General features: G+C 35.5%; 1 pseudogene; it reads left to right on the top strand.

The window, feature by feature from the left end:
* The first annotated feature begins 8,126 nt into the window (after positions 1-8,126).
* LOC145515908 (olfactory receptor 10AG1-like) lies at positions 8,127-9,084 on the top strand (annotated as a pseudogene).
* The last annotated feature ends 13,696 nt before the right edge of the window (positions 9,085-22,780 follow it).

The following is a 22,780-nucleotide window of genomic DNA, read 5'->3' as shown; positions in this document are numbered from 1 at the left end:
TTAGAGCAATTACCTATTTCAATGTAGAGAAATGAGGAATGGTAGACAAAAAGTGTTTCCCAGGTGGTGCCAGTGGTAAAGAATCCATCTGCCAATGCAAGAGATGTGGGTTTGATCCCTGGATCGTGAAGATAGCCTGGAGAGGGAAAGGGCAATCCAATCCATTACTCTTGCCTGGAAAATTCCATGGACAGAGGAGCCTAATGGGCCAGTCCATGGGGTGGCAAAGAGTCAGACATGACTTAGCACACACAGACAAAAAGTATGGGGTCATTTACTTCATCCAGGGTGCTCTTCAAACAGGCGATTCTGTCCACTAATTAAGGAGATTAGAACTAATTGTTTTTGCATCCAGCTTGATTCCACTTTGAGAGAAAGAGTCTAAGAAGATGGGTCCCAGATTTTTGACAAAGTATCATCATTCTGAAAAGCTAAATCAAATGAGCTCCTCAACTCTCAAACAGGTGGAAAACACAATAATAGACACTCATGATATGAATAATATTATAAACACTGAGTTGGAGAAAAACAAAGCTGTGTTAACAGCTACCACAAATCATACGATGGCTACAAGAGGTTATAGATGGTACATACAATATTCTGTGCAATCTGCATAGCAACCTGCAACAAAATAAATGAGAATTCTTTTATAGATTAGACAGTTGAAGACCAGCTAGACCTATGAACTGAGTAAGTTCACATAGTGAATTGCTAGAGGCACCAAGGCTGAAGTACAAATTTCTCTGTTGCCAGACCCCATGCTATTACCATCAACATATCACAATCTAATTGTAACATGCCACAATTCCTGGAATTGCTATGCCCTAGAAATACATTAACATTCTTATGTGCTTGAATCTTTTTTTTTAAATCAAGCTTAAGTAGACTATGAAAATAAAATGAAAGAAAAATCTTGCTGTAGCTTCAAGATCAATCAGCTAACTGGTGAAACAAATTTAAAACTAATTTATATCCCTCCATGAGAAAAAATAATGATCTTCAAATGATGTATACTCAACAGCTGGTTAATAAATAATTTTCTTTCCATTTAATAATTTTCCTAAAGTTTAAATATAACCATTTATTTATACCCTTATTCTGACTGATGTCTTCCATCTAGGAAACTAAAACAATTTCCTAATTTATAGCTACATTGGGCTAAAAATTTAGGGAGCCTTTCTTATTTCCCCTACTATGTTCTCATAAATTTCCTCACTCAATGCTTAATTCAATTCTGAATTAACTAGAAAAATTTATCTAAGAGTTAAATATTAAGGCATAGAATCTAGTATGAGGTTCAAGGTTATCGCTTCTGAAATATTTTGTAATCAATTAAAATCCTTTAATATTACCTGTGAAAATGAACTGTACACTCAGTCAAAATATGCTATGAGTATTAAGCATTTGGACTCTTATACCAGATTCTCTGGCTCTTGAAATCTTTAGGGATATCTCAAGGACGAAAAACACTAATTCTCTTCCGGGATAGAAAAGTAACAAGATTTTTTTTTTCCTCTTCTTAGTGATGAAGAAAAATGTTTGATTCTGGAGCAATGAACAACAAAGTTGAAATGATATGTGAATGCACTCTGGCCTCTGTTGTAAGATGATCTCTCAGCGGAAGAAAAATATGCACAGAATTGGAATGACATCTAATGATATAGGACATGGAACAAGCTCTGACGTTTAACAGCTGTGTCATTGGGTTGATGATTTAATTACTCTGAAATCCAGTTTCCTCTACTTGGGAATATAACGTGATACTACTCTCAAAATTTTGTAAATGTTTACATAATGAAATAATATGAAAGTACCTATTATAGACTTCATTATCATTAAGTAAAGATTACCGTATATATTTAAATTTTAAAGTGCTACACTACAAAGGGGGAAAGGGGTAAAGAGATAAATCCACTGGCAGTTTGTAGAGGAGATATAATAATAAACAAATAAGATTATTGAGAGGAGGGATTATAAAGTATACAAAAACAATATTTTATGTAGTAAAATCAACTTGAATATAATTAGGAACTTTTAAACAATAAAGAAGTAACTTTCATTTCTGGTTGTGACATACAGGGTCACAGCAAGCCATTCTTCCTACTGAAAACACTAGACAAATTTGGATAAAGAATTACAAAACTCCTATTTTGAAGGAAACAGATAGCTATGGAAAAAAGTAAAAAGTCAATGACAACATCAAAATGAAGGCTCATTAAGTCAGAGAGAGACAGTCCACCTGATCATTCACAATTGCGTGACTGATCATCTTTTACAAACAATGCTGAAAGATGCAAAACTGCATAAAATCATACTTACGCATGTTTATTGATTCAAAGAGTCATTGAAGGTGCCCAGTTCTTCTCCACAGGTTTGGGCACTTGCATTCTCATGAGTGTAAAAAGTGTATCTTCCCAAGAGATTGTTTGGGGAAATGTCTTGGACTGTTTCGTGTACTAAATCTACACGATATACATTTTTCATTCCTTTTTCTTGAATGCAATTGAGTTTTCGCCCCTATTTTTAAATGATGATTTTCCTCCCTTTTCTGTGAGCTGTTGCTTCAACTATTTGGTCCATTTTTCTACTTTTGTTTTATTTTGACTTCCTGATATTTAGGTGGAGGTTATTAATAAAAGCAAATAACATTTTAGGTGAGGTATTATATTTTGTCATCTTTATCAAAACATTTTAATTTTTAATGTAAGATTGTATCAAGTAGAATTATTTATTTTTGTGTAGATTTTTTGGTTTTTGTGTTCTGCATTCTAATTTTGAGTCAATCGAGAAAAACTTTCTTTACTTTAATGGTATAGAAATATTTATTTATAACTCTTTCGTTATTTCACTTTTGAAATATGTAAATGTGTGAACCCTTAAGATTTTCCTACTGTATTATAATGTATTAACTAAAGTCCATATTTCTTTCTCAAAGTTTTCTCGGTAGTCCAATAGCAGGTTTTTTCTTAATGCTCTTATTTTGCTAATTTGGTATGCTATTTTTATTATAGGATAAATTTTAATTTCTATTAGAGTTTTTCTCAATATAATTAATGTATCCATGTGTTTTCCCAGGACACTGCGTAGAAAATTATCAGTTTATTTTTAACTATTAAATCTCTGTACAGTTAAATTTTATTCATTGTTCATTAACAAGTTGAATATCTTCCCTTTTTTAAACAATTGTTTCCCTCTGTTTTCTGTGAAGTGTTCCTTAAACTATTTGTATCATTTTCTAATCTCATTTTAGATTTTTCCTTGATAATTAAAAAATAAATATCTATCTGGGATATGACATAATTTTTTCCAAAATTTTACCCATACTAGTTTAACTTTAACTTTGGTGCATGTTCATTTCCACCAAGTAGAATTATCTACTTTTATGTAATTAATTTTTTTCAGGTTTTGCGCCCTGAATTCTAATTTTCAGCCAAAGTTAAACTTTTCTTGCTTCAAGATTATACAAATTTTAATTTAGAATGCTTTCATTGTTTCACTCACTTACTACACTGTGTAAATCTATGCCTCATTTAAAGCTTTCCTATTTTAAAGCTACCATGCTGTTCCAATAACATTAATTTAAAAGTCTATTTTGCAAATGTGTTACGGTATTTTGCTATTGGATGATGAATTTGTGTCTCTTTTCTGAATTTTATTTTCTATGGCATCAGAAAATTTCTCCATTCATAATACCACGTTGTGCTAATTATGAGACTTTAGAGCACAGTTGATCTTTGGATGTGCACCTGCCGTAGCTCAGTTCTGGCTGGCTTCTCACATCACCCACTCCTCACTCACCTTCTGTGGTGTCTTGCACATGATCCCTGATACTCTGTTATTGCCTTCATAGTCACTCTCTGTTATAACACTACCATCAGAGTTCCCTCTCATAGAGATATTTTCTGTTTGTAATCATAAAACATTAGTACCCATTGTTTACTAACAAGTAACATGATTGGATCCAAACCAACATTTTTGAAACAGTCTAGATGTTGGGAATAATTATTTTTCCCAGACTTGAAGCCAAGAAGACACAGACTGTGTTGCTGGTATCTTTCCACACTATCTCAGTTGGAAAATTCAAGTTATTTTATCCTATACAAAGTTTTGGAATTATTTTCTCTCACAACTGCATTCACACTAGAAATTTGAAACTGAGAAAATAAAACCTCTATTATTAGTGCTAAATTTTTTTTTTTTATTCCAGGAATAATAATACAACATCTATCTCTTAGGTTTCCCTGGTGCCTGGGAAAGAATCAATAACATATAAGATTAAAATAGTATTTATCATCTGGGCAATTGCATGTTGCAGAACCCTAAATATCAATTAAGAATATAATATAGGAGGATATAAGAAAAACATGTTCAGGAAATTGTGCTGCAAGCTCAGTGTTAATAGAACGAGGCACACAGTAGAGTGTTCATGATAGTGTTTGAACTGGGTGTGTGTCAGTTTTAGATGGTCTGCAGTTATGCTGCTCAGCACCCTATTCAATTCTAAGAAATAAGAAATGTGCTGTGCACTCTAGTCCATGAAGAGGCTGAAGAGAAAGTATTCTGGGTGGAGTGAGAACTAACTGGGAAAAACAAAACAAACCATAGAGTGCCAAGTGATACTTTTAATTGGAAATGTAACGTAACTGCTCTAAGAGATCTCCTAGGGTAGAGAAACTTTATTGACGAGCCCTTTATTTTGGAAAGGATGGAATATTTTAAAAGTAAGTTGAATGTCTGACTAAATTGTGATTTCGCTTAAACTAATATCATTATTTATATCCTCTACAGTGAGAAAAAATCAGTGTCATCTTATATAAGAATGGTAAATATGAACTCTTTTATATTCTTGTAAGCTTTAGTTTATAACTTTTATTTTAAAATTTAATACTTGATATATAATAGCAAGAATGTTATGTTAAAGGAACTTCCATGTATTTCTGACTAGGTCAAATAAAGTTTACAGTTAAAAAAATTTACTAATAATATTGAATTATTTTGAAATGCTCAAGACTTGAATAACTGATATATATATTTTTAAATTAGTTTATTTTCTATTTTTTAACTTTACAATATTGTATTTATTTTGCCATACATTGACATGAATCCAGCAGACGAATGGATAAGGAAGCTGTGGTACATATACACAATGGAATATTACTCAGCCATTACAAATAATACATTCAAATCAGTTCTAATGAGGTGGATGAAACTGGAGCCTATTATACAGAGTGAAGTAAGCCAGAAAGAAAAACACCAATATAGTATACTAACACATATATATGGTATTTAGTCAATTGGTAAAGATAACCCTATATGTGAGACATCAAAAGAGACACAGATAAATAGAACAGTATTAACTGACATATTTTATACAATGTGGGGAGATAAACTTGGTTTTGAGCAAAGATATTTCAATGGACATTCTTAAATTAATTAGAATCCTGCTGATACTTTAAGAAGAGATTATACTAATATAAAACAAAGACTGATGCTGAAGCTGAAGCTCCAATACTTCAGCCACCAGATGCGAAGAACCGACTTATTAGAAAAGACCCTGAAGCTGGGAAAGACTGAAGGCAGGAGGAGAAGGGGACCACAGAGGATGAGGTGGTTGGATGGCATCACTGACTCAATGGACATGAGTTTGAGCAAGCTCCAGGAATTGGTGATGGGCAGGGAAGCCTGGCATGCTGCAGTCCATGGGGTCGCAAAGAGTCGGACATGACTGAGCGACTGAACTGAAATAAATATAAAGCAATCTAGTTCATACAGTTGCAACTTCTGGGGAATTCAAGGAACATCTATTTTTAAGAAAAAATAAATGCTTTTAAGTTTAAAATAATGAAATAATTTTTAGTTCAATACTGTTTTTAAATTACTTACATGATTTAACCTGCTAATTAATATTAAATATATAGACCTAACTGAAGTAGGTAGGGTAGAGATGGTGGTATGAGCAATAACAAACTGATATGGAATATTATCATACATCCTTTTAATCATTTCAATTTTTCTGAATAATGGAGACTTGAGTTCAAAATAGCAATATTAAAGCATTAATATTTATTTCCCTTGATAATAAGCACTTAAACATTTACAAGAAAGAGGTATAGTGCAGACAACTTAGAGACAGCACACAGAGTAGTCGCTTTTTCTAATTTGCTCACTGTTGAGAATAACATGCAAAACTTTGTCTTACCATGAATCTTATTCATGGTATATGCTGATGATTTAACTATCACAATGCTGGACTTGTACAATTAGAAATTATAATTTATTTAGCACTGAAGAAAAGAAATGTTGGGGATGGAGGAGTGAAAGCAAATGCTAAATCTTCTTTTTCTATAGAGAAAACACAAACAGAGAAGAGAACAAAAAAGAGAAGAGAACAAAAAGAAATATACCGGAATAAAATCTAACTAATTTGAAGGAATTTCTTCCCTTGGGCTTTGCTGATGTTCACCATCTCCAGTGGCTTCTATTTGGGTTGTTTTTAGTCAGGTATATCATTATTTTGATGGGCAACAGCACCATAATTCTAATAACAAAAGTGGGTCTTGACACCTACATTCCCATGTATTCTTTCCCTGGCAATTCTTTCCTTTTGGAAATAGCTATGGATCTGTTACCCTTCACAATGCTCATGAATCCTGGAAGTCAAAGAGAACATCTTTTTTTTTTTTTTCTTAGTTTAATCATGTAAACCTTTGAGCCCTAGTTTCTTCATCTATAATATCAATATAACATGACATTAACACAATTCAATAACATGCTGTTGCAAGTAGCTTACTAACACAAGAGTAGCACAAAGTAAATTGTGTTTTCCAATTTCCTAGATATTAGTTAAAGCTACAGTTTACTAATCATCTTTCTTTTAAAATTTTTATATTTTCCAAGTATATCTCAATACAGGAGAACTTTGAATGTCTGTAGGTCTCACTAATTACTCACTAAACGATACTTGCTCACTTACCTACCAGCAAAAATATATGTATTCTCTGGTTTTGATATTTTGGGGAACTGTGTATTAGCCATATTTTAAATAATTTGTAGCTTTCAGTTTTAATTTTCATGTGCTGCATCTTAGATATATTATTAGCTTGATAATTTTTAAATGAAAGTGACCCCTGGCACATCATAAGATATTTGAGAATAGATATACCAAGCAGAGTTTCAGAAATCATATCATCAATGTAGTTCCTTCAAGTTTGTCATTATTAATTAAATAACCAATAAGTCAACAACACTGTCAAACATAAGCTGCATCCTTGCAAAAGATAAATAAAAGTTCCTGCTTTATAATGCCTAATGGCTATGTTGCTTATTTTAGTAGATAAAGGCAGTGAGAATGGTCTCAAATAAAGTGCACACACAAGAAGTAAGAGCTATCATTGCAGAACATGGAAGGAAAAGCATGCTTCATTCTTGAGAAAGTTCCAATGGAAGAGTTGGGAAATTCCTGAAAAATGTATTACAGAATTTGGTGGTGCCTTACCACTGAGAAAGTGGTACGCAAATATTTCTGCTTCAGCATTTCGCTTTTTTAATATAAGTAAAATGGATAGATTTTGCTCTGCACACAGATTCAAAATGAAAGTGCATAATTCTTAAGCATATCACTTTTATTTAAAGTTAAACCTTGAATTGCAACTTATGCTTTTATATTTAGAATTTAGCATACATAGTCTCCATTACGGAGAAGGCAATGGCAACCCACTCCAGTACTCTTGCCTGGAAAATCCCATGGACGGAGGAGCCTGGTAGGCTGCAGTCCATGGGGTCTCGAAGAGTCGGACGTGACTGAGTGACTTCACTTTCACTTTCCACTTTCATGCGCTGGAGAAGGCAATGGCAACCCACTCCAGTATTCTTGCCTGGAGAATCCCAGGGACGGGGAAGCCTGGTGGGCTGCTGTCTATGGGGTTGCCCAGAGTCGGACACGACTGAAGCGACTTAGCAGTAACAGCAGTTTCCATTAGACTTCAGCTGTGTTGAGTCCAGGATATAAAATACTAGACATTAATAGAGAATAGAAATCTTATGTACTATTAATGATTCCTCTAAATCCCTTTAATTTATAGAATTACAAAAAAAAAGATAAATGTCTAATTGTACTATTTTCACAGATGGAACCTCAAAAATATCTAGCAAATGTGAATCTCACTTCAATGATGGAATTTGTTCTTTTGGGATTTTCTGACGTTCCCAATCTCCAAATGTTTCTTTTTGTGATGTTTCTGTTTACCTCTGTAATAACTCTGGTTGGAAAGGGCATCATTATTCTCATAAGCAGGACAGACCAGACTCTCCAGACTCCCATGTACATTTTCCTCAGTAATTTTTCCTTCTTGGAAATCTGTTATGTGTCTGCCACTCTTTCTAGAATGCTCATAAACCTTTGGACTCAGAAAACACATGTTTCTTTCCTTGCTTGTGCAACACAGATGAGTTTTGTCATTATATTTGGAAACACAGAGTGCCTGCTTCTTACAGTGACGGCCTATGACCGCTACATGCTACATGGCCATTTGTAGCCCCCTGCACTATCCTCTGGTCATGAACCACAAGGTCCATGTGGCTGCCTGCTGGGTCACTGGAGTTCCAACTGAGGTAGGGCAGACGGGCCAGATTTTCTCTCTGTCCTTTTGTAGATCCAACCAAATCAATCACTACTTCTGTGACATCCCCCTAGTACTGAAGCTGGCCTGTGGGGACACTTTTCTGGACGAGATGTTGGTCTTTACAGTTGCTGTGCTTTTTGTCATGGTCCCTTTTCTGCTGATTCTTGGCTCCTACAGTAGAATCACCTCCACCATCCTGAAGTTGCCATCGGCAACAGGAAGAGCAAAGGCTTTCTCCACCTGCTCATCTCATGTCATGGTTGTGACTTTATTCTGTGGATCTTCAACCGTTACATATTTATGACCTAAATCCAAAAATTCTTCCAGAACAGACAAATTTCTCTCACTTTTCTATACCACTATCACCCAGATGTTTAACCCCCTGATATACACGCTGAGAAATAAGGATGTCTTGACAGCCTTGAGAAAACTGCTACCTTCATGTAAAGCATTGGCGGCTTGATTTAAACTCATTTTCTGTTTTCCTATTTAATTTTGCCATTGTATAATCAGAAATAGTTTGCTTTTTCCACATGATTAATAGGATATATTACATTCATTCATTCCTGGCCTTATTGTTTTATACCGGATTTTTTAATATCAGGATTATATTATGGTATCTTACTGATAAGAAACTATGTATTTAGGCAATATTGTAATCAGTCTACAAATTTACTGGTGATTTGCAATATTATGAGAAAGTATAGTATCACTTACCTACCTTTTCCCCTAAAACCATAGATATTTTTGTACTTTTCCTGTTCATATAACTATCATGAACTTTTTTTTCCCTTTTCATGATGTCTTTAGATAATACAGATGGTAAAAGTTTGGAGAACAGTTGTTAAATATCTATGTTTTTTTTTACTTTAGACATTTTATCTTTCAATGACTTCAATTTGATCCTTCTGTAAAGATTAAATATAAAACTGCATAATGACCCTTACATTTTTGTAGTGTGGCAATAAATTTTTACCCTCTGCTTCTCTCTGAATTCTTCTCTCAAGATATGTTTTGTTTATGTAGCAAAATCATGCTACTAGCATGTTGATAATTTGTTCACTTAATTTTTACTAATGCAAAAAATATGAAAGCATGTTTGCTGTTCAGAGATATAAGATGTATGGGATTCGATCATTTTCTGCCCATATAGTGTTATCCATTCTCTAAGATCTCTTGCTTTTTTAAAAAATTCTTTTCGTGAAGTACACAATTGAAATTAAAATAAAAATACTTGGGATATTTAGTACATTATTTTCCCAAGTTTTCCTGGTTGTAAAGGATTATACTTGATAAGACAGAATCACTATAATAAACTAAAAAAAATTACTATTAAAAAGATCTTGTATTTCTTCAAATGGAAAGAGTCAAACTACAGACAGTGCACTGGATCATTTTCAGTCAAACTGATTGGGAAATGATGCAATCTGAGGAAGGTTTTTTTTCTTTTGTATTTTCTTTTTAAATCTGTCTTTCTCTTATTATACTATGTGTTTAAATTATTTTTCATAAGACCATAATTCATCTATCAGCTAGTTCTCTTCTTTGAGCAGGTATCATGTCATCAAAAAAGACATCTAAAAGGCACACAAAGATTACAGTGATCATTTCAGAGGAGATAATGTGCAGATGACAGCAACAGATGACAACTATGGCTATTACAAATTACCCATTGAGAGGACTAAAGGAAGTAAAATATAAAAGTTGGTTTTGTAGCCATTTTGAAGTCCTCTGTTTCAATATTCTGTTGCTGCACAACAAATTATATCCAAAATTCATGGTTTAGAATAATATCATTTGATTGTATCCCATACATTGTCCAGTACTGAGGCAGGGATCAGCTGCATGGTTGTTCTCTTCCGTATAGCATTGACCGTCATCACTAAAGAGAATTCATATGGTGACTGATTCGGTTTTCATGTCTAAAAAGCTTCACATAACTATATCGTGTAGTTACAATGATGCATTACAGAGAAAAAATTCCAGTTTTCACTTAAATTTCATACTCTAGGGGAACAGACTGTTACTAGATAAATAATAAAGTAATTTAGCATAAAAGCATAAAATAAATCCTACAGTAAAATGATCCACATCGAACTTGTAATATTAGAATGGTGTTTGACTTAGGTTGGATGGCATCACTGACTCAATGGACATGGGTTTGGGTAGATTCCGGGAGTTAGTGATGGACAGAGAGCCCTGGCGTGCTGCAATTCATGGGGTCGCAAAGAGTCGGACACGACTGAGCGACTGAACTGAACTGAACTAACTTAAGTTTGGGAAATAAGAAGTTAAAGAATGCTTTCAGTAAAGGATAACACTAAAGTAATGTTGTTTTTTTTTTTTTAATCTCAATAATAGGGCTAACAAACACAATTAAATTAAAAATGTTGAAACATGTTTTTCTGTAATTTGAGCCAAGGAAAGGGATTTTTCTCTCTTACAGTTTTTTTTTTCCAACATTTTACTAGAGATACTAGCCTATACAGTGTAAAAAAAAAAAAGAGAGAGAGAAAGAGAATAAAATGTATATGTGAACATTGTAAAGTGTTAGTCGCTCAGTCATGTCTGACTCTTTGCTACCCAGTGGACTGTATCCTGCCAGGCTCCTCTGTCCATGGAATTCTCCAGGCAAGAATACTGGAGTGGATAGCCATTTCCTTCCCCAGGGGATCTTCCCAACCCAGAAGATCAAGCCTGGTTCTCCCACATTGCAGGCAGATTCTTTACCATCTGAGCCACCAGGGTTTTATTAACCTAATTGTTGGAAGAGGTTATATATGAATACGTGGAAAATATTTAATAATCTATAATGAAGTTATCAGACAGAATAAATGAATTCAATATGTGTCCTGGATACAGAGTCAGAAAACACAAATCAATTTATTTCCATATGTGTGTGCATGCTAAGTCACTTCAGTCGTGTCCAACTCTCTACGACCCTATATACTGTAGCCTGCCTGGCTCCTCTGTCCATGGAATTCTACAGGCAAGAATACTGGAGAGGGTTGTCATGCCCACCTCCAGGGGATCCTCCTGATCTAGGGATGGAACCCGCATCTCTTATGTCTCCTACATTGGCAGGCAGATTCATTACCACTAGTGCCACCTGTGAAGCCCTTATTCCCACATCGGAAAGCAAAAATAAGTAGACATTGAAAATCCTATTTAAATAGGAACAAAGATATGAAAATTTAGAAAGCAATGGAAATGAAAACCCTGCAGGAAGTTTATTTAGTAAACTAGAAAATAATTTGAGAGAAATTTAAGATAAGGAACTAAATGGATTGCTATAACATTTTTATGTACTGGAAAACTCAATATGTAAAAGATGTCAATTTTCCCTGATATAATTCAATACAATGATATAGAAATTCCATAAAGTAGGGTAAAATTCCTTTGGTGTATGGGTGGGTGAAGTGGTGTACAGGGGAGTGTGTGTGTGTGACTTAGGCTGATTTTAAATTGTGTATATAAAGACAACCAATTATTACCAAGGCACTCCTGAAGAACAGTTAAGTGAGAGGATTTACTTCACTGGACAGCATGCCTTACTATAATAGTGCAGAATTCAGACAGTGATTGATAAAGACATCAGTGATATGTGATAGAGAGCCCCACCAGTATCTCCTTCATATACATACACTTAAAAAAAAAAAGATGAAACTAGAAGCAACCAGGGGAAAATACATATCATAATAATGGGACAGATTTTTTGATGCAGATTTCAATTTGGAAACTATTTAGGACAGAAGAACAGATTACATCTTTAAAGAACTGGATAAAACAAGTATCAAACTAGAATGATTTTTCTAATAAAAATTATCCCACAAAACAGAAAGTGAACTTTAAAATAACAACATCTACATACAAACTAAAGGGAAAAAATATATTACAAACATATTTGTATATGGGAATGTAAAAGGAAGTTCTTCAAGTAGAAGAAAATAATACAGATTAAAATAATTTGGATCAACACAAAGAATGAACAGATCACAAAATGGAAAATAAGATGACAAAAATTAACATTTTTCATGTTTTAAAATGTCCATCAAATAATAAAAAACAGTTGAAAACAAAAAAAGAAGTATCATGGTATTTATAAGTTAAAGAATAAATGTGGTACATATATATGAATAATAGTCATAAGAAAGAAATAATGCCATTTGCAGTGACATGGATGGACCTAGAGAATTTTAAACTGAGTGAAGTGACAGAGAAAGAAAAGTATCATATCATAGCATTTATATATGGGATCTATACAATTGGTACAAATGAATCTCTTTACAAAGCAGAAATAGAATCACACATGTTGCAAACAAATTTAAAGTTACCAAGAGGGAAAGTTGGAAGGGGAGGGGTAAACTGAGGGATTGGGATTGAAATATACAAACTAACTTGTCTAAATAGATAGCTAGTAAGAACCTGTTGTATAAGACAGGAACCTTACTCAATACTCTGTAATAATCTGTATGGGAATAGAATTTTAAAAAGAGTCAAAGTATGTGTACGTATCACTGATTCACTTTGCTGTATGGTGGAAGCTAAATAACATTGTAAATCAACTGCATTCCAATAAAAATTAATTAAAAAAGAGTAAGTGTAAGACAATAATACAAAACAAAAGATAAGATTGTAAAAATAGGAATATTTTCAGGATCTTAACATTTTGCATTTAAGTATATAATTTATTTAATGGTAGATTGTATTAGGCAGATATTTATTTTGCAAACTCTACAGTTACAGCTAAAAATTAATAAAGAGCATTGGATAAAAAAGTGGTTCAGTTCAGTCACGTCTGACTCTTTGTGACCCCATGACTGAAGCACGCCAGGCCTCCGTGTTCATCACCAACACCCAGAGTTTACTGAAACTAATGTCCATTTAGTCAGTGATGTCATCCAACCAGCTTGTCCTCTGTCGTCCCTTTCTCCTCTCACCTTCAATCTTTCCCAGCCTCAGGGTCTTTTCAAATGAGTCAGTTCTTTGCATCAAGTGGCCAAAATATTAGAGTTTCAGCTTCAACATTAGTCCTTCCAATGAATATTCAGGACTGATCTTCTTTAGGATGGATTAGTTGGATCTCCTTGCAGTCCAAGGGACCCTCAAGAGCCTTCTTCAATATCACAGTTCAAAAACATCAATTCTTCAGTGCTCAGCTTTCTTTATAGTCCAGCTCTCACACCCATACATGACTACTGGAAAAACCATAGCTTTGACTAGAGGGACTTTTGTTGGCAAAGTAATGTCTCTGCTTTTTAATGTGTTGTCTAAGTGATACATAAATACTAAAAGTATATTAAAATCACAAAAAGTAAGAAGAAGAAAAATTAATGAAAATATATATGTATGAGAAAATATTGTATAAGAGAAATAAAACATAAACAGCAAGGCAGTAAATTTAAATATAGTCATATTTATAAAACCGCTATTAAAATGTACAGCAATTCAATCAATGTGCAGCATGGTATTGATGTTGTTCAGTGACTAAGTCTTGTCTGACTCTGCAACCCCATAAACTGCAGCACGTCAGGCTTCCCTGTCCTTCACTATCGCCTGGAGTTTGTTCAAACTCATGTCCATTGAGTCAGTGATGCCATCTCATCCTCCATCGTTGTCCCCTTCTCCTTTTGTCAATAAGCTGGCTCTTCGCATGAGGTGACCAAAGTATTGAAGCTTCAGTTTCAGCACCAATCCTCCCAGTGAATATTCAGGGTTGATTTCCTTTAGGATTAACCAGTTTGATTTCCTTCCTGTTCAAGGGACCCTCAAAAGTCTTCTCCAACACTACAGTTTGAAAGCAGCAATTCTTCGGCACTCAGCCTTCTTTATATTCTGACTCTCATATCTATACGTGACTACTGGAAAAACCATAGCTTTAACTATACAGACCTTTGTCAGCAAAGTGATGTCTCTGCTTTTTAATATCCACTCTAGGTTTGTCATAGCTTTTCTTCCAAGAAACAAACGCCTTTTGATTTCATGGCTGCTCACCGTCCACACTGATTTTGGTGCCCAAGGAAATAATATAGAGCATGGTGACTATAGTTAAATAATTTTGCATATTTGAAATTTGCTAAGAGAAATTTTTAAAAATTCACATCACAAGAAAAAAATGCATAACTTTGTGTGGTGATTGATGGATGTTAACATTAGACATTGTGATGACCATTTAAAATATATTTATGTTGTACATCAGAAGTTAATATAATGCTATAAGTCAAGTATATCTCAACCAGTCACTGAATTTTAAAGGTCGTGCTTTATGTTATGTAAATTATGCCTCAGTTCAGTTCAGTTCAGTCGTTCAGTCGTGTCTGACTCTTTGCAACCCCATGAATAGCAGCACGCCAGGCCTCCCTGTCCATCACCAACTCCCGGAGTTTACCCAAACTCATGTCCATCAAGTCGGTGATGCCATCCAGCCACCTTATCCTCTGTCGTCCCCTTCTCCTGCTGCCCACAATCCTTCCCAGCATCAGGGTCGTTTCCAATGAGTCAGCTCTTCGCAAAGGTGGCCAAAGTATTGGAGTTTCAGCTTCAACATCAGTCCTTCCAATGAACACCCAGGACTGATCTCCTTTAGGATGGACTGGTTGGATCTCCTTGCTGTCCAACGGACTCTCAAGAGTCTTCTCCAACACCACAGTTCAAAAGCATCAATTCTTCGGCGCTCAGTTTTCTTCACAGTCCAACTCTCACATCCATGCATGACCACTGGAAAAACCATAGCCTTGACTAGACAGACCTTTGTTGCAAAATAATGTCTCTGCTTTTTAATATGCTATCTAGGTTGGTCATAACTTTCCTTCCAAGGAGTAGGAGTCTTTTAATTTCATGGCTGCAATCACCATCTGCAGTGATTTCGGAAATTATGCCTCAACATTATTGCTAATTTAAGCATCAAAGCCTAATGAAAATAATAATGACATTTTGTTGTTAGGCTCAAATATATCTATTAAACAAGTTAATATGCATAAATATGTACCATACATACTTATTCCTTTATGTGTCATGCTAAGTCATCAGTCTAAAGGTATACATGTTGTAGCATGCTATAACACCCTCTTTTTTTAGTGACCAAAAGTGAGGACTATGGCAGAGTGTGGCTTTATGCTCTTCAAATACATCTGTTTTATTGGCATATAGTGAACATCATTCCCTAACCTTCACAGAACTACATTGGACCAGGTGATTACCTTCTACAGTGACATATGGGTAGAAGTGATGTGTTTATTATGTGTAGAGGCTCTGAATAGTGTATCTGTTTCCTTATGTTCTGTCTGTCTGAAGTCTCACGTTTCTGCATGCTGAAGATCCAGTAGGAAACTACAAAGAAGAAGTAGGAACAGTGGGACTCTTAGATGGAAACACCAGAGTTTTTTCATCACTGACTGCAAACTTGTACTGTAATACGATTGCAAGATGTTTCTCTATTTTGTTACACTGATATATTTGAGGTATTGTCTTAGAGTGTAGATTTGTTTTCAGGTGATGATGATGTTTAATTGAAGAGAGAAACATTCAATTCACTATCCTAACGATAGATTTAAGGATTAGATCAATTTACTCACATGGGTGATGGGTGACAGGCATTCAGTTTGTTCCATCCTGTAAGTAAAACTTAGTTGAAACAAATCATCAGTGTAATTCTCATTTGTAAATAAACATGACACTAAATGACATGGATAAAACATCAATCCTAAAAAAGAGTACATAAGTCCAATTTATGAGGAACATGCTGTAATAAAGGGAAGCAAATTTAAAATACAAAAAAGAAACGCAATTTTATTTTTTTTAATTTTTTAATATTTTTTCTTTCTTTTTAAATTTTTAATGTTTTTTTAAAATTTTAAATTAGTTTATTTATCTATTTTTTAACTTTACAATATTGTATTTGTTTTGCCATACATTGACATGAATCCACCATGGGTGTACATGTTTTCCCCTTCCAGAACCCCCCTCCCACCTCCCTTCCCATCTCATCCCTCTGGGTCATCCCGGTGCACCAGCCCCGAGCACCCTGTATCATGCATCAAATCTGGACTGGCGATTTGTGTCACATATGATAATTTACATGCTCCAATGCCATTCTCCCATTTCATCCCGCCCTCTCCCTCTCCCATAGAGTCCATAATACTGTTCCATTTATCTGTGTCTCTTTTTATGTCTTGCATACAGGGTTATCTTTACCGATTAACTAAATACCATATATATGAGTTAGTATACTGTATTGGTGTTTTTCTTTCTGGCTTACTTCACTCTGTATAATAGGCTCCAGTTTCATCCACCTCATTAGAACTGATTCAAATATATTTTTTTTAATGGCTGCGTAATATTCCATTGTGTATATGTACCACAGCTTCCTTATCCATTCGTCTGCTGATGGGCATCTAGGTTGCTTCCATGTCCTGGCTATTATAAACAGTGCTGCAATGAACATTGGGGTACACGTGTCTCTTTCAAGTCTGGTTTCCTCGGTGTGTATGCCCAGCAGTGGGATTGCTGGGTCATATGGCAGTTCGGTTTCCAGTTTTTTGAGGAATCTCCACACTGCTCTCCATAGTGGTTGTACTAGTTCGCATTCCCACCAACAGTGTAAGAGGGTTCCCTTTTCTCCACACGCTCTCCAGCATTTATTGCTTGTAGTCTTTTGGATAGCAGCCATTCTGACTGGCGTGAAATGGTATCTCATTGTGGTTTTGATTTGCCTTTCTCTGATAATGAGTGATGTTGAGCCTCTTTTCATGTGTTTGTTAGCCATCTGTATGTCTTCTTTGGAGAAGTGTCTGTTTAGTTCTTTGGCCCACGTTTTGATTGGGTCGTTTATTTTTCTGGAATTGAGCTGCAGGAGTTGCTTGTATATTTTTGAGATTGATTGTTTGTCCGTTGCTTCGTTTGCTGGTATTTTCTCCCATTCTGAAGGCTGTCGTTTCACCTTGCTTATAGTTTCCTTTGTTGTGCAAAAGCTTTTAAGTTTAATTAGGTCCCATTTGTTTATTTTTGCTTTTATTTCCAATATTCTGGGAGGTGGGTCATAGAGAATCCTGCTGTGGTTTATATCGGAGAGTGTTTTGCCTATGTTTTCCTGTAGGAGTTTTATAGTTTCTGGTCTTAGGTCACGTTTAGATCTTTAATCCATTTTGAGTTTATTTTTGTGTATGGTGTTAGAAAGTGTTCTAGTTTCATTCTTTTGCAAGTGGTTGACCAGTTTTCCCAGCACCACTTGTTAAAGAGATTGTCTTTTCTCCATTGTATATTCTTGCCTCCTTTGTCAAAGATAAGGTTTCCATAGGTGCATGGAAGAAACACAATTTAAGAAACACGAATAGTGTTTCAAATTGTCAAGGAATCTCTAAACAGAAAGAAAAAATGTGCTTATGAGCAGAAGTGGATATTGGCCTTATAACCTCATTCCTGATAATTTTACCTACATACCTGCCTGGAAGTAGCTGAAATAGAAAAAGCATTTTGACAGGAGAAGTTTGTTTTTTTCCCTGTCTTAAATAATTGTGTTTAAATGTTTGTTTAAAAAAGAAAATGTATTAATTTGAGGATAATTGCTTTACAATGTTGTTTTGGTTCTGCCATACAACAAAGTAAATCAGTCATAGGTGTACATATATCCCCTCTGTCTTTAACCTCCCTTCCACACCCCCTCATCCTCCTCTCCCCAGTGTTGTCACAGAGCATCAGGTTGAGCTCCCTGTTTTATGTATTTAGAAACTTCCCACTAGCTATCTGCTTTACATGTGGTGGTGTGTATGTCTCAATGTTAATCTTTCAGTTTGTCCCACCCTCTCCTTCCCTTGCTGTGTCCACAAGTCTGTTCTCTATGTCTGTGTCTATATTCCTGCCTTGCAAATAGGTTTATCAGTATCATTTTTCTCAAGCACACACACACACACACACACATGCATATATATATATTTATGCACACGTGTGTTAATATAGGATACCTGTCTTTCTCTTTCTGAATTACTTCAGTCTGCATAACAGGCTCTTGGCTATTTTTAAGGTGCCTTTTGTTTTGAATCTACTAGATACCTACACTGATGACCAACTAGATATCCTAACATGAATTTTTGTCAGCAGATACAACATGCTTTAATTTCCACAAAAGTTAATCTAGGAACAGTGTTCCACTTCTGAAAAGGGATCTAATCCTCCCCGCAGTGTATCGGAAAGAACAACCATATCACGTTTGTGTATTAGTAAGTGACACACTTTTCTAAAGATGTGAAAGATGAGATCTGAATGAATTATGGGAATAAAATTAAGGAAGGCAAACTTACAGCAATTGCTAATGGTGTGAAATGCAATAAACTGAAAGTTTTATCTTTTTTTTTCCAGAAAGTACTATTGATACTAGATAATTGTCATTTTTCCACTATTGATACTATATAATTAAGTGTCATTCCCCCCCCCCAGAGGGGAACCTTTATGCCAAGAAGGAGCTTCAGAGGACAAATCATCTACAGAAAAAGTAGTATTAAAACGTAAACCCAGATGACCACTGAACAGAAGCAGTCTTCTAGAAATTAAACTGATACTCAAGAGAAAATGTCCCCCAGAGTGAGCATGACTACTTCCTACATAAGAGCAGCTGATATTTGAAGAATACTTCAGAATGACAGTAACTTCCTGATTCAAAAGAATTGTAGAAATTTACAGGGTCAAAACATCTATATTCTTATAGATAACTTCATGTAAATCCAGAAGGTAAGATGTTAGATGGTTTTATTTAAAAGTAGTTCTGAATTTGAGGTTTAAGATAAAAGGGATAAAACAGAAAAATATGAAATTCTGAGATCTTTATCTGAAAATTAGTTAACAACTTAAATTAACCAATGTATTTCTTAACTTTTTAAATGATAGAATAAAGTTATAAATAAGTGAAATAGCAATAATAATAATAGTATTTATAATAAAACTTTCACTTAAGGTAATTTTGAAAACTAATTCTAGTGGAAATAGAGAAATATGAGAGAACATTTGTTGACTCAGTTTTTTTTATCAAAGAATTAATACAAAAATGATAGTTTGTGGAGCTGGAAGATGGGAACAGACATAGTAGATTTAATTAAATATGAAAACACAGTTAGAGAATAAACATTAATAAAGTGTTATGAAAATTGTCACACAGTGTTGACTGCCTGATATATGATTACATGAACTTGAAGTGAAACAAGATAACAGGCCTCTGTGTGTGTGTGTGTGTCAGTCCCACTCATATGCTTTTGCCATTTGCATTCCTAAAATAAATAATCATAGGGTTTAAATAAAGTTACATTTATCAGATAAAATTACAAAGGAATTATATAGGAGTTATATTATTTCATTGTAAGAGAAGTAGATGACAATGGATCAGAGAATCACATAGGTTAAGAACAGACTATATTAAAATATCATGAAAGTGAAAATCACTCAGTCATATCTGACTCTTTGTGACTGCATGGACAGTTCATAGAATTTTCCAGGCCGGAATACTAGAGTGGGTCGCCTTTCCCTTCTCTAGGGGATCTTCCCAACCCAGGAATCAAACCAGGGTCTCCTGCATTGCAGGTGGATTCTTTACTAACTGAGCTATCAGGGAACTCCAAATATCATGAAGAATGGGTCATATTTATGGATTGAGTTAAAGGTTAATTGGTATTTGTAATGCAGTGTACAATGGGTATTAACAGGGAATGTTATTGGACCCCATGATGTAACTAATGCTTTCCATGTGTAGCATAACTGATGGGTGAGGTACACAGTAGAGAACGATACCATTACACGTATCTGTTCCCCCAGTAACAAAGAATGAGTTTAATAAAGTCAGTCTCATTGGAGTAGAAATGGGAGGGCTTAAAATGTTTTGAATAAGAATTAAGCAAATGTTTTAAGTGAAAAGCTTTGAATTGAAAGGAAATGGAATAAGTCAATAGGTACAGAAAAAGAAATTGATGAACCCAAAGAAAAAAAATAGCAAGGCTGTGTCATATATAATTTCACTTTTAAAAGGAGTGAAATAATTTAATACTATTCCTGTACAATAGTTCAGTTTCAGTTCAGTCGCTCAGTCGTGTCCGACTCTCTGCGACCCCATGAATTGCAGCACGCCAGGCCTCTCTGTCCATCACCAACTCCCGGAGTCCACCCAAACCCATGTTCATCGAGTCGGTGATGCCATCCAACCATCTCATCCTCTGTCGTCCCCTTCTCCTCCCGCCCCCAATCCTACCCAGCATTAGGGTCTTTTCCAATGAGTCAACCCTTCGCATGAGGTGGCCAAAGTATTAGAGCTTCAGCTTCAACATCAGACCTTCCAATGAACACCCAGGATTGATCTCTTTTAGGATGGATTGATTGGATCTCCTTGCAGTCCAAGAAACTCTCAAGAGTCTTCTCCAACACCACAGTTCAAAAGCATCAATTCTGCGGCGCTCAGCTTTCTTCACCGTCCAACTCTCACATCCATACATGACCACTGGAAAAACCATAGCCTTGACTAGATGGACTTTTGTTGGCAAAGTAATGTCTCTGCTTTTAAATATGCTATCTAGGTTGGCCATAACCTTCCTTCCAAGGAGTAAGCGTCTTTTAATTTCATGGCTGCAGTCACCATCAGCAGTGAATCTGGAGCCCAAAAAAGTAAAGTCTGACACTGTTTCCACTGTTTCCCCATCTATTTCCCATGGAGTGATGGGACCAGATGCCATGATCTTAGTTTTCTGAACGTTGAGCTTTAAGCCAACTTTTTCACTCTCCTCCTTCACCTTCATCAAGAGGCTCTTTAGTTCTTCTTCACTTTCTGCCATAAGGGTGGTGTCATCCGCATATCTGAGGTTATTGATATTTCTCCCAGCAATCTTGATTCCAGCTTGTGTTTCTTCCAGCCCAGTGTTTCTCATGATGTACTCTGCATATAAGTTAAATAAGCAGGGTGACAATATACAGCCTTGACGTACTCCTTTTCCTATTTGGAACCAGTCTGTTGTTCCATGTCCAGTTCTAACTGTTGCTTCCTGACCTGCATACAGGTTTCTCAAGAGACAGGTCAGATGGTCTGGTATTCCCATCTCTTTCAGAATTTTCCACAGTTTATTGTGATCCACACAGTCAAAGGCTTTGGCATAGTCAATAAGGCAGAAATAGATGTTTTTCTGGAACTCTCTTGCTTTTTCGATGATCCAGCGGATATTGGCAATTTGATCTCTGGTTCCTCTGCCTTTTCTAAAACCAGCTTGAACATCTGGAAGTTCACGGTTCACGTATTGCTGAAGCCTGGCTTGGAGAATTTTGAGCATTACTTTACTAGCATGTGAGATGAGTGCAATTGTGCGGTAGTTTGAGCATTCTTTGGCATTGCCTTTCTTTGGGATTGGAACGAAGACTGACCTCTTCCAGTCCTGTGGCCACTGCTGAGTTTTCCAAATTTGCTGGCATATCGAGTGCAGCACTTTCACAGCATCACCTTTGAGGATTTGAAATAGCTCAACTGGAATTCCATCACGTCCACTAGCTTTGTTCATAGTGATGCTTTCTAAGGCCCACTTGACTTCACATTCCAGGATGTCTGGCTCTAGGTGAGTGATCACACCATCGTGATTATCTGTGTCGTGAAGATCTTTTTTGTACAATAAGCTCTAAATAAAAACGCATACATCATATTGTTTCTGGTATCATTACTGCTGCTGCTCAGTCACTTCCATCATGTCTGACTCTTTGTGATCTCATGGACCATAGCCCGCCAGGCTCCTTGTCCATGGAATTCTCTAGGCAAGAATACTGGAGTGGGTTGCCATCCCCTCCTCCAAGGGATCTTCCTTGCCCATGGATCAAATCCACATCTCCAGTATCTCTTGCATTTCAGGCAAATTCTTTTACTGCTGAGATACCAGGGAAGCCCTCTCATATCACTACATCCAAGTATAAGAAAATGAAGATTTTACTTCTCTAATTGATTTTAACTGCACATCAGTTCATTGCTGAGGTTTCAAATCTCATTTCTTAGAAACTGAGCAAGGCAAAGGCAGCAATACTTGCATGGATTATGTAAAGTTCATGAATCTTATTCAGTTAACAGAAGGGAAATGTTGCTCAAAAGCATTAATAAATTAACCATCTTGAATTTACCGTATCTACAGATGGAGTACAAATTAAGAACAGAAAAA

The sequence above is a fragment of the Giraffa tippelskirchi genome, chromosome 1, assembly GCF_054371585.1.
Source record: "Giraffa tippelskirchi isolate mGirTip1 chromosome 1, T2T-mGirTip1v1.2.pri, whole genome shotgun sequence".
NCBI classification, from domain to species: domain Eukaryota; kingdom Metazoa; phylum Chordata; class Mammalia; order Artiodactyla; family Giraffidae; genus Giraffa; species Giraffa tippelskirchi.
Note: the sequence above shows the minus strand (reverse complement) of the source record. Positions and strands in the feature narration are given on the sequence as shown.